The following is a 19,859-nucleotide window of genomic DNA, read 5'->3' on the forward strand; positions in this document are numbered from 1 at the left end:
GTGGCGCAGTCGGTTAAGCGTCCGACTTCAGCCAGGTCACGATCTCGCGGTCCGTGAGTTCGAGCCCCGCGTCAGGCTCTGGGCTGATGGCTCGGAGCCTGGAGCCTGTTTCCGATTCTGTGTCTCCCTCTCTCTCTGCCCCTCCCCCGTTCATGCTCTGTCTCTCTCTGTCCCAAAACTAAATAAACGTTGAAAAAAATAAATAAATAAATAAATAGGAAAAAAAAAAAAAAAAAAAAAGAACTGCTGATGGAACTATATACTAGTACAGCCAGTATGGAAAACTATTTGGCATCACTATTAAAGTGGGATATGGGGCGCCTGGGTGGCGCAGTCGGTTAAGCGTCCGACTTCAGCCAGGTCACGATCTCGCGGTCCGTGAGTTCGAGCCCCGCGTCAGGCTCTGGGCTGATGGCTCGGAGCCTGGAGCCTGTTTCCGATTCTGTGTCTCCCTCTCTCTCTGCCCCTCCCCCGTTCATGCTCTGTCTCTCTCTGTCCCAAAAATAAAAATAAAAAAAAAAAAAAGTGGGATAAACACATTCCCTACAACTCAGCATTCCAATCCTAGGATTATACTCAACAGAAATATGTGTACCAAAAAATATGTACAGGAATCAGAGCAGTATTATCTGTAACAGTCAGACACTGGAAACAAATCAAATCCATCAATATTAGAACAGACAAATAAACTGTGGCATATTCATATAACACAGTATCATTCAGCAAGGATGCTGAACGAACCACAGCTACACAACATGAATGACTCTCAAACAGTACTGAGCAAAAGAAACCAAACACAAAAGAGTGTATGTTTTAAGATTCCACTTACATAAACCAGGTAAAACTACACAATATTGTCAAAAATTAAGATAGCAGTTATTTTTGGAGATATTGGGGGGGGTAATAATTGGGAGAAGAGGAAAGGTGTAGGGTCTTTTGGGGTATTGGGTATGCTCTCTTTCTTTTTACCTGGATTATGATTACATGTATTAAGTGTCAATAAAAGGTTTTTAAATGTGGAGCTCACACCCTCAATATATGTAAATTCTTTATACATGTATTACTCTGCTAATATGTTATGAACATTATAAAACATGTAAAAAATAGAAATCTGGAAAGTATGGATAAAAATAAGCATCTTAGATGTCCTGCTAATTACAGCATCAGTTTCATACTTTCATTAGAGTTTGGTGTATGTATGTGTGCTGGAAAATAGCATTTTTATTTCTTTCAAGTGAAGGAAGTATTTTAATCTTGATGTTATAACTTTTTATTACTTTCACAAACATTGCCTTATTTTCCCACTTGGACTTAATCACCAAGATGCTTATAATATTTAAATTTTATGCAGGCCTAGAGTGGTGAATAGTAAGACCTGACAAACTACTTTTTGCTTTTTCTATCATTAGCTAATATTTTAAGGCACAATATATATATTTAGGGAAAGAATCAAACATATTTCAAACAAGTCACCTGAGTAATTTTGACTTTGGAGAGATGACTTATCAAACCTGACTGGATCACTAATTTTAAACCTATAATGTGTCTGAAAAACAACTTGAACAAAAATATAAAACGGTCTGTGCCATTTTCTTCTTCTCCTCTGCTTACTGACATCTCTTAAATCTCTCGTTTCTTCAAAGAAATCTTTTTTAAGACACTTATCTATTTTATGAGAATCAGATAATACATAAACATACTTAACAAAGTACAAGTAAATGGCAATATGATGCAACACACGGAGAGCGAATGGGAGAGAGCTCCACTGTAAATTCCTGCGTGGGACTCCCACTCCTTAGGTGACAGAGGACAAACTGACAGACTGACGAAGCATGTGAATCGTTCTATCAGATATTGGTACGGCTTAATTTCTTTCCTCTATCTTAGGTCTAAAAGTAAATACAAAAATTCTAATATTTTTTTTCCCCGCATCAGCAATAAATCATTTTACACACTTCACTCTGAAGAATACTGTCTTGGAGGGCAGCCAGGGAGTGGCCAGATCAAATTTGCAATTTAAGCAGCTCATCCCCTGGTGGTTACGTGGAGGATGGATTTAAGGCAAAGAAACTGCTTGAGAGAGATAAGACTAGAAGGAAGCAACAGATAAGAAGTTGTGAGACCTGTTCAGGTTAGAGGTAATGGTAGCGTAAACAAGGCAGTGGCAACATAAATATGGCAAACTATGTATTTGATATGGACAACTGATACTTTTTCAGTTATACGGGTGACATGTGCATTATATGTAAATAAGGTCATTTTTATAGAACTCTGATGATTTGAATGATCTAGAACATACAGTATGAGTGAAAATAAAATGACTATTCAAAAGAAGCTTCAAAACATATTTTCACGACATCCCTCACCACCACCCGCCCCCCCCCCCCCGCCCACATACACACAAACTGCCACCTCTAAACTCTTCTTATAATAGAAATTACGAAGCAGGCTATCCCTGGCCACAAAGAAGTTTAAAATGCTTCTGTACCAAAACAAAGCAAAAATCCAAACACATAAACACAGATTTGATTTTTTAAAAAACTTTATGTTACATGAAATCTGTTATTTTTTAATTTGGGAAAACTAAAAGAAAAATCAAAGATAAAAACTAAAGCAAGTTAGGGATGCCTGGGTGGCTCAGTTGGTTAAGTGTCTGACTTCATTCAGGTCATGATATCACTGCTCGTGAGTTTGAGTCCCATTTCGGCTCTCTGCTGTCAGCACAGAGCGCGCTGTGGATCCTCTGTCACGTTCCCCCCCCATCCTCCCCCCCTCCCCTGCTCTCTCTCTAAACTAAATAAAAACATTTAAAAAAAATTATTAAAAAAAAAACTAAGTTAAAGATTTGCAGAACTTGGAAATTTATAAAGGAGGCCTTTTGAAAAGCTTTTCATCTATTTCCTTATGAAAATGGTCTCTTCAACAAATGGGGTTGCTGCTGTAATTAATCAATTCAAGATCTACAACTAAACTTCTTGGCTTCAGAATTCACCTAATTCACTGTGAGTTCCTTATTGACAAGAGCCATCACTGTTTAAATGATGTCACTGATCATTTAAACGTTGTGTCTCAGGTAATTTTTAGGAAAATACATACAAACATTACCCAATTGCATTATACCTATATTAAAGGTTTTTGGTTGTTTTTTTTTTTAAGTTTTCATTGACTGAAAAAAACAAAGGCAAAACCATTACCATTCTACTGGTTGAAATCCAAAACTCAAATATTCTTATTGTCAAAGTAAAGCATCCTCAAAATTTAAAAGAGCACCCATGTACTTCTAGTATGGAGTTTTATTGTGCTATTTAGACAGGAAACAAGTGTGAGAGGCTGACACCAAGTAAATATGATATGGCAAACTTAAATCTCCTTTCCCATACCCTTCTATTCTCTTCAGATCAACTCAGGAGGATCCACATAAATGAGAGATACAAGTAGTAATTCTTAAGTGTAGAATACATGGGATATCCTAAAGCCCACTCTGCAAGAGGATGATACAATCTGGATCTCCCCAGATCTGGCTCAAACCCATAAAATCATCCCAGGATCAACTTAACATTCTAGGAATTTTCTAAAAATCGGATGAATAGAGCCCAGATCAAATTCCTCACGTCTTCCCCAAAGTAAATCTACATTTTCAAAAGTCAGATCAAGCCCAGATCATTTTTTCTGCATTCATTTTGCTATAATATTTGTTGATAGAGCTGATACTTGGACATATGCTCCCACCAATGTAGCAATCAAGCAATGTAGTTCAAGTTACCTAACTGCTCATTAAGACCATGAATATATGCACACACAAACATGACCAAATGTCCAGAAGCGTATTTTAAGAATCCCCAGAGTGCATCTTTTTCATGGGCAGAAAGCTCTGTTTAGGTCTGTATTATGTAAATAACTTAATTCAAAGCACAGTAAAGCCTAAAAGATAAATGTTAGGTTTCAGGTATCTAAAGTTAATATATGAAAAATAGTAACCATCTGTTTCCACAGAGGCCAAACAAGATGAAATATACTCACTATACAACATGAAGAATGTAGGCTAGATGGGATTTTTTTTTCTACAATAAAGGTTAATTCTAGGAAGAATGAATCTTGACAATCAAGAACTGCTTTCTCTGAAAAATCTATTAATAAAACAAGAGACTCAACTAACTGCCTTGATGGATTAAGTATAATTCTCTATCACTGTAGAAGGACTCAAAAACTATCTTCTGTAAGACTCTGTATCCCTACAATTAGAGAATTCAATTTGTTTGACCAGCTAATTATGCTCCAGCTAAGAGAAAAATTTGCAACCACCACTTATGTAAGTATACATTATATTAGCAAGTGGTAGTGCACTGGCTACTGCTTTTTAGAATCCAAAGGAGTTACACAGCAAAGAGGAATAAAAATCAGAGTAAATATATAACACACATACCTAGTCTTTCTACTTGACATCAAAGGTTTCTCATATGCTTAAACTTGTAGGTAAACTTTAAATAGGAAGTTTACTCAACTCAACTCTGAGAATATCTGTCAAAATACTGGTAAAAAATGAAAATTTACTTAACAAAAATGTTTCATCACAATTGAATGTAACTTTTTCCCTAACTTCCTAATCTGTTCCTGATACAGAACTAAAGTCAATCTTTATTCCTTTCAACTTCTTTCTCTGCAGTTTTAACTAAGGTTGTGTGAATCAGAGGGATGGGGTAATGAACTTTTCATATAACCAATTTCAGGCAATAAGCAATAACATGTGACTGGGTTCAATAGCTTTCCTCAATTGGGAAGCAACTTACTTGCCCACGGTTAAAAACAGTGGTCCTGTCATTCAATTAAATATCAAATACTCATTAATTATCAGGCTATTATATAATAATCTGAACACTTCACATGTTTTAAAAAAGATTTTTAAACTATATACACTAGCAATTATTGCAAAAATATATGAAATAAAAAATAACAGGAAATATATTAATAGTTGTGCTTATGCTGGGGTTGTGGATGACTTTTTATAATTACCAAAAAAAAAAAAAAATTCTCTTTTTCCTCTGAAGATCTTAGTGAGACTATTAGGAGTAAGAGTTGTGAAAACTGGGGCACCTGGGTGGTTCAGTCAGTTGGGCATCTGACTTCGGCTCAGGTCATAATCTCGCAGTCCGTGAGTTCAAGTCCCACATGGGGCTCTGTGCTGACAGCTCAGAGCCTGGAGCCTGCTTTGGATTCTATGTCTCCCTCTCTCTCTGCCCCTAGCCCACTCACACTCTGTCTCTCTCAAAAATAAATTAAGTATTAAAGAAAAGGGGGGGGGGCGCCTGAGTGGCTCAGTCTTGTAAAGCGTCCAAGCGTCAAGTCATGATCTCACAGTTCACTGGTTCAAGCCCTGCGTTGGGCTCTTTGCTGACAGCTTGGAGCCTGGAGCCTACTTCAGATTCTGTGTCTTCCTCGCTCTCTGCCCCTCCCCTGCTCACATTCTGTCTCTCTCTCTCTCAAAAATAAACCATTAAAAAATATTTAAAAAGGAAGAGTTGTGAAAAACTAAACCAAAGTGTGACTGGATAGGTGACATTATATAAAGCAGGTTGAAAAGGTCCACGCAGGGAACTTCTCAGATAAGATATGCTAAGAGGAATTCTTTACATTTTCTGACTATCCTTTAAGGTAAAAGGATCAGAAAGAAAATTAATTTAAATCTGTATCTGATTACCTGCAACTTACTTTTAAGTTTATCAGAAAATAAGACACTGATGATGGATAAACATGGGAAAACCCAATTATAGCAAAATGTTAATTACAGAATCTAAGTGGTGGATAAATATGTGTTCACTGTAAATTCTTTCTTCTTTTCTGTATATTAAATGTTTTTCATAATAAAACAGAAAAACTATCTGAGGTAGACACTTCTACAGGAAAACATAAATTGCAGAGTACTCTGGAAGTTTTGTAGGGAAATAAAAATATTATAGTAGCAGAGTTTTATGAAAATCAGCTTGAATATATGATTTGAATACCATTCTGTTAAAAAAAATTTAATTTTTATATATACTATTTGAAGTTACAGATTCTTAGATCATGTAGCATGGCGAGTCTTCAAAGTTGACTCCCCTCCCCCTGCAGTAATCATGCCCTTTGAATTTGGGCTGGCTCTGTGACTTGCTTTTGACCAAGAGCAGCTGCATAACTTCCAAGACTAAATAGTAAGTCTTGCAGATTCTAAAATTCTGGTGGTTTCTTTCTTTAAAAGTACTGAGATGCCATTTAATAAGTCTGATGACTCTAAACCACCATGCTGGAGAGGCCACCTATAGGTGCTTAGTTTGACAGTCCTAGCTAAGCCCAGCCTGCCAGCCATCCAGACATGTACCAGACATGTAAATAAAACTGTCTGACCTTCCAGTTGAGTATCACCAAGTGACCTCAATGGAGAAGAACTGCCTGATTAAGCTCTGCCCAAATTTCTGACCCACATTAGTGTGAAATATAATATGACTGTTGTTTTAAGCCACTAAATTTTGAGGAGTTTTAAAAAACCAGAATAGATAAATAAGGCACCTTAAACAATAATTATTTAGTCCAAATCCTTCATTTTATAAACTGATCCATTCTCAATGAACTGAAAAATAAAAAAGAACTCTAGACTCTGGCTTAGGAGGAAAGGTTAAAAAGATAAAAGAAAAGGCTAAATAGGAATTATCTCTGCCTAGCTATTCAAATACACAAACTCCAGTGTATATTAAAAACTCAGCTAAGCAACAAGTAATACACATTATATCAAACACCCATTAAAGTTTAAGACCATTTCTTAAAGCATTACTGTTTTACGTTTTGTGTGATATTTATAGAAGTGTTAGATATAATTTTTGCTATTTAAATTCATACTGAATCTATTGCCTGACATTGTTAATGATCTGCAACTCCCTCCTAAGTTGTTGCCTTATTAAAGAGTTAGTAGAGAATGAACTGAATCGAAATGAGAAAATGTTATAAGCCTCTAAAGTTTGGTTTTCATTTACTTGGTGGGAAAATTTTTAGGGATCACAAACTTGGGTATTACCTATCACTTAACACAATACTTGATACAGGCAAAAAACCAAAGTTCTAGGACTACACACACAATAGACACTTGATAAACGCTGATGGAGTAAATATTTTAAAAATCCTGTATTCAGCTTATAAATTATAATTGTGTGAGACAACCTTAAATTGGCACACCTAAATAACAACATAGTCATCAATACCCCTAAATATATATTAGTTTTAAGAAAAGGCAAAAACACCTTCTTTTTTTTTTTTTTTTTTAATTTTTTTTTTTTCAACGTTTATTTATTTTTGGGACAGAGAGAGACAGAGCATGAATGGGGGAGGGGCAGAGAGAGAGGGAGACACAGAATCGGAAACAGGCTCCAGGCTCTGAGCCATCAGCCCAGAGCCTGACGCGGGGCTCGAACTCACGGACCGTGAGATCGTGACCTGGCTGAAGTCGGACGCTTAACCGACTGCGCCACCCAGGCGCCCCGACACCTTCTAACTAGTTGTAAGAATTAAAACTAATTTTTACATCTGTCCTAGAACTAAAAATTTAGAAGGTATTAAATTACTGCCCTTATTAATCTATTTCCTTTATATGTATGTTTCTAGAATTTCTGCATGCTATTAAAATGATCAAACTATTCCTTTCTTCCGGTAAAGGCAGCAAGAGAAAAGTGAGTCATTAGGCTACTTTGACTAAACTGAAGCACCCATTTGTATATAAAAGTATAAATAGGAAAGATTCAATTTCCTGGAGATTAAAAAGCTACCACAATTTCTTAACTTTAATGTAGTTCAATTTATCTTTTTTTTCTTTTATGATAAGTCTAACAGGAGACCAGATAAATCAATTATGTATTTATACAAAGGAATTTCATATAGCAATGGAAATGAACAAACTACAGCTCTAAAAATCTTGCAAATATAATGCTGAGCAAAAGAAGCCAGACACAAGAGCCATACGGAATGATTTCAAAAACAGTCAAAAGTAATCTACACTGTTAGATGTCAAGATGGTTTCCCTTAGGGGAGGAGGAGGAATAACTTAGAGTCACTAAAGGCTTCTAGAATTCTGGTAATGTTTTGTAATCTGTGATGTGTTTTCATCTGTATACTTTATGTATGCGGTACTTCAATTAAAGGTTTACATTAAAATGGGAGGGTGCCTGGGTGGCTCGGTCAGTAGAGCGGTCTGACTCTTGGTTTTGGCTCAGGTCATCATCTCATGGTGTGTGGGATCAAGCCTCACATCAGGATCCAGGCTAACCGCATGGAGCCTGCTTGGGATTCTCTGCCCTACCCCCCCCCCCCCCCGCTTTCCACCTCATCCCCTGCTTGTACCCTCTCTCAAAATAAATAAACTTTTTAAAAAGTTTACATTAAGATGGGAGAAGGAAAATAAGATTTTAATATTTTTACACCTGAAGAAGAGGTATTCCACCACTTTAGTCATGGTATTTTCCAATATGCTCATTTGTTTGCACAACCATGACACAAAATGATACAATTTATAGAAGGTGGCTTGAAGATCACATAAGCCAAATGAGAATGCAGAACGTGACTTCCAAGGTCACATAAGACAAGGCAGCACCAGGACTAGAAAAGAGCTCCAAACTCCTATTCTAGTGCTTTACTACTACATAATACTATCAACTCCTCTTTCTCTAGTAGGTACTTTTAAAGTTATCTTGCAGATACACTGTCCTATTCCCAAACCCTGAACAGTACAGTGGTATGATGTTGCCCAAAAAGAAACACTTGAAAATTGTTATGAAGACACAGAAATGAATGAAAAAAATAATAATCTGTCTTACTATGGTATATACAAATACAGTAAATGTATCTGTCAACTTCATATCACTGTATCTGTTACTGTTTAGAAAAAAAGTTCTAATGGAAAGAAAATTAAGATGAAACTTTACCAGTGACTTATTAGGGAGGAGATATTAGGGAGGAGATCTAAAAATGCCCCCCCCAATAGTCTCAAACATTTATAAAATATTCTGATTTCTTATAATAAAACATACATAGCATAAATATATAGTAAATATTTTAATATATACTGCAGAGTCTATTTTTTAATATATTTCCCTTCCTTCTCTTTAAAATGCTGGAAGTAGTTATATAAAAATTATAAATGGTTATTGAAAGGTAAATTTGGAAATATAGTATTTAATTCATTAAAAGTGACTTTAAAGGGGCGCCTGGGTGGCGCAGTCGGTTAAGCGTCCGACTTCAGCCAGGTCACAATCTCGCAGTCCGTGAGATCGAGCCCCGCGTCAGGCTCTGGGCTGATGGCTCAGAGCCTGGAGCCTGTTTCCGATTCTGTGTCTCCCTCTCTCTCTGCCCCTCCCCCGTTCATGCTCTGTCTCTCTCTGTCCCAAAAATAAATAAACGTTGAAAAAAAAAAATTTTTTTAAAAGTGACTTTAAATATATACTACTACAATTTTCAAACACCATATATTACTCTGTAAACAAAATATGCAATAAATTAAAATTTTTTCATTAAGAAATTAAAACCACAACAAAACATTACAATCTTAATAGATGATCAAAAAAGCCCCAAAGTAGTCAGGTACCATGATAACTAAGGAAAGCCATTATGTATGTTTACATACCATTTTTAAGTGGGTTACTATATGTCTGGGAAGAAAATAATTACTGTTTGCTGCCAGTCTGTTTATATCACCCACCAGGGGAAAGGGTAAGTCTTACCCTAGTCAGAACACTGGCAACACATTACTAAGGTATTAGGAACAAAGTTATACAACTTAAATTTCATTGTTTCAATGAGAAACCTCCTTGGAAAGATAAAGATTTCAATGTCTCTATTAACATTTAATTTGAATAGCCAAGTCCTTTAATAATTAGAACTAACCCCTTTAGGCATGTCATACATAAAGCAATGACTTTCAACTCTGTTACAAAAGACAAAGGGAATTTATCCATTGGTTCAGATATTTTCAAATTACTCCAGTATATAACAGTGTAAGATTCTATCCAAGCCAATTTCCTCACTGTTCTGCAGATAATGCTGACTTTGTTGCCTGAAATGACTTCACCCACCTTTAGGACCCCACCATAGGTCTCACCTCCAGAAAGTTCTTCCTTTCATTCAACAATGAACCTTTTCTTCCTTAACTCTTGTAAGCCTCACCTCTCTCATTTAGTACTTAATATCTAGCGGTATATTATGGGCTTTTTTCAACTGTTCTTACAGACTGTTAACCAAATACAACTGTAAGTCTCTTCATGATAGATGATATTTCATACTCTTCAATCTCCCACAGTACCTACTATGGTAGGTACACCAAGCACATTATAGACATCCTAATAAGTGTTGAATACGAAAAAATAGTTGTACTGTAGTTGTGGGGAAAAAGCAGCACTGCTCTAATGTATGAAGTATATGAGAGTATGAAAGACAGAGTTTTACATGGCCTTCTTTTAATTACTTCAGGGAGAAAGTCTGTTTTTTAATACCTAACACCATCCCAATATTTTTTTTTTTAATTTTTTTTTTTCCAACGTTTATTTATTTTTGGGACAGAGAGAGACAGAGCATGAACGGGGGAGGGGCAGAGAGAGAGGGAGACACAGAATCGGAAACAGGCTCCAGGCTCTGAGCCATCAGCCCAGAGCCTGACGCGGGGCTCGAACTCACGGACCGCGAGATCGTGACCTGGCTGAAGTCGGACGCTTAACCGACTGTGCCACCCAGGCGCCCCAACACCATCCCAATATTTAAACATAATTCAATTTTAAGATAAATTTAAGAATTTTCCTTAACATAATTTTCTATCTATTGAGGGATACAAAATTTTATTTTAAAATAAGCTTATCTAAATCTAGGTCATTTTATAGTGTAGAGAGAAAAGACATTCTCAAAAAAAAAAATGATGGGGGTATGTCAAAAGGACAAAAGAGCCACTTAAAAGAGCTCTCAATGGCCAAAGTTGAAATAATCTAAGCAACAAAATTAAGTAGTAATGGATTACAACCCAAAGTATAAAATACCCAGGAGTCCGTACCGATACAAATGACTAACTATACTAAGTTACGCAGGAGAAAGGACAAATCTCCTAGACAGAAGAATTCCAAATAAATTATGCAGATACACTGCCTTCAAGGAGGTAGAGCATAATTACTCCCCATTCCTTAAGTGTGGGTTGTACATAATGACTTCCTTCCGAAGAGTACAGTATGGAAGGGTGGAAAGGAATAATTTTACAGCAGAGATCTGACAAGCACTACCTGAGCCAGGTGACTGGGGTCAATATCAGGTTATAAATTACATTACTACTATGTACACATGTTCCCACATATATATGCAGCTACGTATGATGTTATGAAAATGGTACTTACATCTTTGTGGTCTTCCTCTCCCAACCTATAACCCTGGTCTAATCATGAGAAACAGCAGACAAATTCTAGTACAAGGACATCCCATAATATACCTAACCAATACTCCCCAAAACTGTCAAGGTCATCAAAAACAAGAAAAAACTGAGAAACTGTCACAGCCAAGAAAAGCCTAAGTAGACATGATAAATGGGTGTGATGTAGAATAGAAAAAGAACATTAGATTAAAAACTAAAGAAACCTGATGGGCTTTAGTTAGTAATAATGTATCAATACTGATTTGTTCCTTGTAACAACTGTTACAACTGTTACTAATATAAAATGTTGATAACAGGAAAAGCTGTGGGGAGAGTGGGGAAATGTGGAAACTCTTGTACTGTTCTATTTTTCTGTAAATTTAAAACTATTCTAATAGTCTACCAATTTAAAAAGGTCATTCTAAATAAGATTATTAAGTAAAATAGTACCAGTTGTGGAAGAATAGGAAAAATCATGAAGGTAGTACTCAAATGACTAAAGTCTGGAAAATGAACACTTACAAGGAAACATTTTGGAAAACACAAGGTTTTCACAAAGTCTCATCATACTAGTTACAGCATTTCCTCATCCATAAAATGGAAAGAATATACCTACACCACAAGACTGTTGTGAGGATTAAATCAGATCATGAATAACTGCTTTATAAATTGTATAGCTCTGTACAAATGTAAATCCTTTTAAGAAGGAATATAACATATACTTTTGGAAAAAAAGATGGATGTTGAAGGAAAGTTAAAGCACTATTCTGCTTTGTGGTATTTGTGTAAAAAAAAGCCACATAAAAACTAAGCATAAGTGTCTAAAATTACCGTTTTTAGCTATGTAGTCTTGAGTTGCCAAATAACTGCTTTTAATATTTTAGTGATTATATTTTTATTATTGTAATTTCTCACCTTTACAATCAAATCATAATAAAGATGTATTTTAAGTACTTAAAAAAAGGAGTAAGACCGAACTCTAGTGCCTAGGAACAGACACTTAGGAGATAAAACCATAAGGAAAAAAAGGAAGCGATTACAGTAGTTTCCACCTTATCCACAGTTTTGCTTTCTGCGGTTTCAGTTACCGCAGTCAAATATTGTCTGAAATATTTAATGGAAAATTCCAGAAATAAACAATTCATAAGTTTTAAATTATGCGCCATTCTGAGTAGCCTGATGAAAAATCAGGCCTTCCTACTTTGACCAGCCGGGAATGAGAATCATCCCTTTGACCAGCATATCCATGCTGTATATGGTACCCACCTATTAGTCATGTATAGTGAGTATGTATATACTAGAAAAAACATAGTATATATGTGTTTTGGTACTGTTCGTGGTTTCAGGAATCCCCAGGGATGCTTAGAACCTATCCCCTGCAGATAAAGAAGGACTACAGTACTACAAAGTCAGAGTCGAGAGATAATTTTGGAGGTAACAAACTGTGATTGGGGTGGGCATCAGGAAGGAGCTTCTGGTGTGGCTGACAGAATTCTATTTCTTGTTCTGGACTGAGGTTACAAGGGCGTTCACTTCATAATAATTTACTATGTGTAAATTTGTGTGTTTTTTCTGAATCTGTTTTAGTTTTATAATAAAAAGGCAAAAAAAAAAAGAGAGAGAGAGAGAGAGAGAAAGGAAATTCCAAAATAAATACAGTGTGAAAAGAACACTTAACAATCTAAATACAAAATCTTAAAGAGAAATCTTAGTTCTTTTATTATAAAAATCAGTACCTCAAAAAATTCTGGTTCTAAATGATGTGAGACAAAACTACCTAAGTTTCGAAACAGGTATGAAAATGAATGTTTACCTCAAAATCTGAATCTCCACTCTATAATTTGCCAACCTTATATTCTTAAATCACGAACTCTCTACTCAGAAGATAAAATAAGACCTCCCTCCCAGGGTGAAAGGGAAGAATAAATGGAATAAATACAAACATGGGTTGAAAACCAAAATGTTAGACAAATGTAATTTGTATCTGTCCACTGAAGAAGGGATGAACCAGAAATCTGAATTGCCATCACAAAGCAGGCTCCTGCATATTGTTCTCTGACTTCAGAAGGTGTCAAAGCTCATTTCCAAATACTGCCATTTTCAGAGGACTCTCCATTACAAGTCAGTACTGCAACATTTTGAGAGAGCACATGAACAGGGGAGGAGCAGGTAAGTGAGGGAGAGACAGAATCTTCAGCAGGCTCCAAGCCCAGGGTGGATGTCACAACCCTGATATCATGACCTGAGCCGAAATTAAGAGTCAGACACTTAACCAACTGAGCTATCCAGACACCCCTGTAGTGCAACATTTAAGTTAGGGAAAAGCTTCCTACAGAGAAGATAATACATGATTGTCTAACACATAGAACAACTGGAAAACTAATGAGTCATCAGGAAAGCAAAGGTGAATTCACATTTTATTTATATTATGCCAAACCTAGAGAAGTCATGTCAACTTCAACCAACCAGAACTGAGCCAGTAACCAGAAAATAACTACCAAAAAAAAAAAAAAAAAAAAAGCTTTTAACAGTCAGAACTTAAACCACAAAGTTAGAAGTACTAAGTACAAAAATCACTTGTTTTCAGGAAGTTTCCCCTGGCTCTTGATTAGAACTGTGAATAAACCAAAGTAATCTGGTTTTCCAATTCGCAGAAAATGAAAGGCAATAAATTAAAAAGTGATTCAGGTGAAGCTTAAGGTAAGCAAGAACAACTCATCAGTAAGAAAACAACTATTTTTAAAAAGACAAAAAGTCAAAGAGCATAGGGTTCAAGATCATTCACTGTAGAGGCAAACAACCCGAAGACATTTCAATTACCTTAAAATTATTTATGTGAGGGGCACCTGAGCAACTCAGTTGGTTAAGCGTCTGACTCTTGATTTTGGCTCAAGTCATAATGTCATGGTTCGTGAGATCGAGCCTTGCCTTGGGCTCTGCACGGGCAGCGAGGAGCCTGTTTAGGATTCATTATCTCTCTCTCTCTGCCCCTCTGCTCCCTCTCTCCCTCTCTCTCAAAATAAATAAACGTTAAAAAAATTTTTTTAATTACTTATACGAAAATTAGGTATAACTGATATTTTATTACCATATATTTGGAGGTTGTACTGTATACATATATATAGTTACATATAGTACTTATAAAAGTTTTGGTCATGTTTGAATACTACTTATATAAAACTATACATGATATTATCAGATAGAGGAAGTGTTATATATCTGACTCCAAAAGTTACTTCATTTTAGAATGTGATCAGTAATCATGCTGACATATTTATACATTTTTACATAACTATATTGAAAAACGGTAATGAATAAATATATTGCTAACGTGTATTGAACATTTATTCAGTGCTACATGCACTTAAACTCACTTAAACTTCACAAATTTAGAAATATTAGATAAAACCATATGAAACTACCAACACACAACTGTTTTTGACCTACAAAAAAGGTATTTAAATCATCTGCAGATAATTACAGATGGAGAAATTAACCAAAGAGAAGTTGGTTACATAACCAATAAACGGTAGGTTCAGAATTTGAACCCAGGCCTTTTTTTTCCCCCCCTTAAATTCCTGGAAGTAGGAATAGCCTCCCCAACCCCCACCCCCATCCAGTCCTCTTAATGATTTTGCCATTTAGTACCACGTAATAAATTCCTTTCTGTTCAAACTAGCTAGAAAAGATTCTGGGTTTCTGAAACTAAATGTGATACATAATTGTTCTAACTATTTTTCCCAAACATAATTCATTAACTAATCCATCCTCTTCCCATTAATTTGAAATGTGACCTTCATCATATGCCAAATACTTTATATATTTAAGTCTGTTCTTTTAAAAATATTTTCCCTGTTTATTCAACTGCCAACACCAAACTTTTTTGATTACTATAACTTTATAGTAATGATTAGTATGTGTTTGGGTAAATGCCCAGGCCTGTCTCCATCACAGTTCTGTTCAAATTCACCAGTTGACTATTATAATTCACTGTGAGGATTCAAATTTTATTATTTGCTAAATTAAACAGAAGTTGATATCCCTCAAGTTAATGCAGGTAATGCCCTCAAATGTTTCTTATATTAAATAGCTCTACCATAGAAGAGCCCTTAGGCTCTGTTAAGAAAAAAACCACTTTATCCAAATGATCAAAGAAAACATGACAAATAATATAACAAATACCTAGCATGTGTCCCTCATATGATGCACTCTAAGGACACAATATCACTCAGTATACATGCCAAAAACACATATCCTAAATCTAATCATGATGAAGTATCAGATAAACCCAACTGACAGACATCCTACAAAATAAATGGCTGGTAATCTTCAAAAATGTTAATGTCATAAGAAGAACGAAAAAAAAAGACTCAGGAATGGTTCAGTTCCAGATTAAAGAAAATGAGAAGAATAAAGAAACATAAAAATTATAATTTGATGTTTATTTATTTGTGAGAGAGAGGGAGCACATGTGTACCCGCTGTGGGGGGAGGGGCAGAGACAGGGAAACAGGATCCGAAGCAGGCTCTGCACGGACAGCAGAGAGCCTGAGGTACAGCTCCAACTCACCAACTGTGAGATCATGACCTGAGCCTAACCGACTGAGCCACCTAGGCGCCCCAAGAAACATAAAAATTTAAATACAATGAATGGTCCTGGATTGGAACAGGAAAAAAAAAAAAAAGCCACACGGAACAAACTGGTGATAATATCCACAGATTCAAAAATATTACTGCACAAATGTTTATTTCCTGATTCTGATCACTGTTCTGTAGTTGTGTAAGTGAATACCCTTATAATTAAGAAATGTTCGGGGCGCCTGGGTGTCTCAGTCCGTTAAGCGTCCGACTTCGGCTCAGGTCACAATCTCACGGTCCGTGAGTTCGAGCCCCGCGTCAGGCTCTGTGCTGACCGCTCAGAGCCTGGAGCCTGTTTCAGATTCTGTGTCTCCCTCTCTCTCTGCCCCTCCCCTGTTCATGCTCTGTCTCTCTCTGTCTCAAAAATAAATAAACGTTAAAAAAAATTTTTTTTAAAGAAATGTTCATTGAAGTGTTTAGGGATAAAGGGACATTATATTTGCAACTTACTATCAAATGGTTCAGTAGGAAAAAGATGTGCGTAGAGAAAGAATGGTAAAGCATACATGGCACAATGTTAACAACTGTGAATCTGACTGAAGAATATTCAGTTCTTTTCCATATATTTGACATTGCTGCAAAATAAAAGTTAAAAAGAGAAATAATGCATTTTAGAAAAAATTCTCATACACACAAACATGGAATTCATGAAGTTTTTACTTTTCTCCCAAGTTACCAAAAACAAGTACAAGATATGGTCTCTATTCTCTAGGAGCTTCCATTTAGCTGGAGTGACAAAAGCAAATACCCAATTTTTAATAAGGAACATCATAAAGCAGGAAAAGAGTAGTTATCAAATGAGTGACAGAAGCAATAAAGTGCTAGGAATTTAGAGGAAAAAAAGATCACAATGGACAAGAATGGTCCCACTGAAAGAAAAGACATTAGATTCAGGTCTTGAAGTCTAAGCAAAACCTGCCTAGACAGAAAAGAGAAAGAACATTCCAAAGTAGAATATCTGTAGATAAATGAACGAGTATAGAGATTGACTACACAGTCTGTTAACACAGGAGAATGAAAGTCAGGGCCAGAAAGGAAGGCTGGAGCCGAATCATGGAGAGCTTTGAATCCTACCCTAAAGAAAATTAGATTTCATACTACAGGCAATAGCCAACCACTAAATGATTCTGACATATTATTATTAATACAAATAATTTCTACATTTCTGTCTACAAGCTGATTCACTCAACAATTCCTAAAAAGAACCTTTCCTTTTGTGCTAATGAAACTTTTGCTTCCTCCATTTGAATGCCGGCTCATTCAGGGCTTACCAAACACAATTTAATACCAAACATTTATTAAATGCTTATTTGGGGTCAGGCAAGCCAGGGAAGCTGACTCAGCCCCAACCATACAGTCCCTATAAAGGACTATTTAATTCAACACCACTGACATCTATAACTGGTACTGGTCAAACAGAAATTAATTTAGTTTTATTTAGTATATATCTTTTCCTTATGAAATATTAAAATGTAAATATTTGCTCATAAACCTCATTATGTATATGGACAGATTTTTATTTTATTAGTGCTGATCTGTCAACACTAAAGTTTTCATAAAGCATTTTAATTCAGAATCACGTATCAGTGATCACATCTGGAAGTATTTTTTGTTGCACATAAGCCAAAGTTACACTGAATTCATACTACAGGGTCAAGTTTATAAATGACAAATTGTAATCTAAGATGCCAATTTTGTAAATTCTGCATGAATCATCTTTTTTGAGAACCCTTCATTATATTTCCAACACCCTTTCCCTCAGAAGAATCAAATTACCTCAGCACCTAATACACCAAAAGAAAAGGCCTAGAATCAAAGTAGTTTTTTTGATTATAGAACACAAAATAGCAATTTAATGGGAATGACTAAGAGTTGAATATTTATGATTTCTAAAAGCATAGGGTGTGGTAATAGGAAGAATTATAATATTAAAAGCTCTCATAATCTTAGCATTTCATGACTATCTGCCTAAAAGAAGATTTACCTAGATTCATTGCTAACTTGTACCTGTACCTAACAAAACTAGATTACTGTAAAGGATTGTTAGAAGAATTCTCCATTTCTGTTATCCTTGGTGGGGAAAAGAACAATTATAGCAAGCCATTCTGCAGGAGTCAGCAAACTACTGCCCAGACGCCAATTCCAGTCCCACCACCTGTTTTTGTAGGACCAAAAAAACAAGAATTATTTTTTACATTTTTAAATAGCTGAAAAGCAAATTCAAAGGAGTATTTCAGGACACACGAAAATTATATAAAACCGTGCCCATACATAAAGTTTTATCAGAACACTGCCCCTCCCATTTTTCTAAGTATTGTGTAGCTGCTTTATTAAAACAAGAGTTGAGTAATTCTCCCAGAGACCATTTGGCCCACAAAGCCTAAAATATTTACTATCTGGCCATTTACAGAAAAGGTTTGCCAGTACCTGCCATACAGCACAGTAGATAAGAGATTAAGCCTTAGGCACTGAAATCAGACCAACCTAGATTCAAGATCTATATGTACCACTAGTTACAGAGCTTGTCCAGTCATTAAATGGCTTCAAAACTCAGATTTCTAATTTTTTAAAAGACCGACAATAATAGTATCTACCTCAGAAGACTGTTTACAAGCATTGAAAAGGATAAACACATGTGAAGTGCTTAGCACTATACCTAATATATAGTAAACATAAATATTAGATGATGTTCTTACATTTTTATTATTATCACCATCACCAAGTTGTAGGGGAATCTTTCCTTATCAAACTGTTGGGGTCCAGGCCTTCTTCTTACTACATACGCAGCATAAAAGTATAGCACTTATCCTTGTTTTAATTTTTTCCCTCCTTAGCTTCAGGAAATAAAAGTCACACCAAAACATGCAGAAAAGACCTTTATAAAATACAGGGTGGCTACAGAAACAGATAAATATACATAAAAGTGGTTTATAATATTAATCTGTGATTCCAGACTTTATGGCCACCCTGTACAACTATTTCTATAGGCAATGATATCATTCATTATAATACAAATAAAATCTACATAATGTTCAAGTGAACTGTGTTATATTAACTTTAATTATAGTTATGTTAAGACATTTGGTTTGCTTAATAATGACAAGCCAAATTTATTCAAGTTCAGAAAAACTGTACTGTATATAATATATACTCAAAATGTTTTCAATTCAGATCCTATCGTAAACAAAAAAGAGACTACCATAGAAAGATAAATTATGTCTATTGGGCTATGAAGAAAAAAATAAACTTATCTTTATTTTATAATTTTTAAAAAATGTTTACTTTTTTGAGAGAGAGAGAGAGAGAAAGAGAGCGTGTGAGTGAGTAGGGGACGGGAAGAGGAGGAGACCCAGAATCTGAAGCAGGCTCCAGGCTCTGTTCTGTCAGCATAGAGCCCAATGCCGGGCTGAAACCCACAAACCATGAGATCATGACCTGAGCCAAAGTCAGACACTCAACCAACTGAGCCACCTGGGTGCCTGAAAAATAAACTTACCTTTAAATGATACTTATGGAAAGTGTTACATCATACTATTTTAAGTTTTTAAAGGTTTAATAGCCATAAGTTCAACTTCAAAAACTAAGTTAAAAACTGACATACACTGAGCCTAGCTATATGTCACTGAGCAAGTTATTTAACACAAGACTTAGTTTCCTCATCTATAAAATGGGGATACTAACTTCTTCATAAGCTTACTGTGAGAATTAAATGAGTCAATACATAGAACTTGGAACAGAACCTGATACATAGTTGTGCTCAATATATGTTAGTTACTACAATTATATATTCATTTAATCAAATTGCTACATTTTTATGGAAATGC

The 19,859-nt window shown here is 35.6% G+C and overlaps 1 protein-coding gene across 4 annotated transcripts in view; it reads right to left on the reverse strand.

Annotated features, from left to right (window-relative positions):
• The window catches only part of EML4 (EMAP like 4), a 161,362-nt gene that overhangs the window by 111,796 nt on the left and 29,707 nt on the right, over nucleotides 1-19,859 (reverse strand). The window lies entirely within an intron of this gene.

Source organism: Lynx rufus, unplaced genomic scaffold, assembly GCF_022079265.1.
Source record: "Lynx rufus isolate CCGP_SWC_20201006 ecotype Redwood Valley unplaced genomic scaffold, mLynRuf1.p SCAF_8, whole genome shotgun sequence".
Taxonomy (NCBI): Eukaryota; Metazoa; Chordata; class Mammalia; order Carnivora; family Felidae; genus Lynx; species Lynx rufus.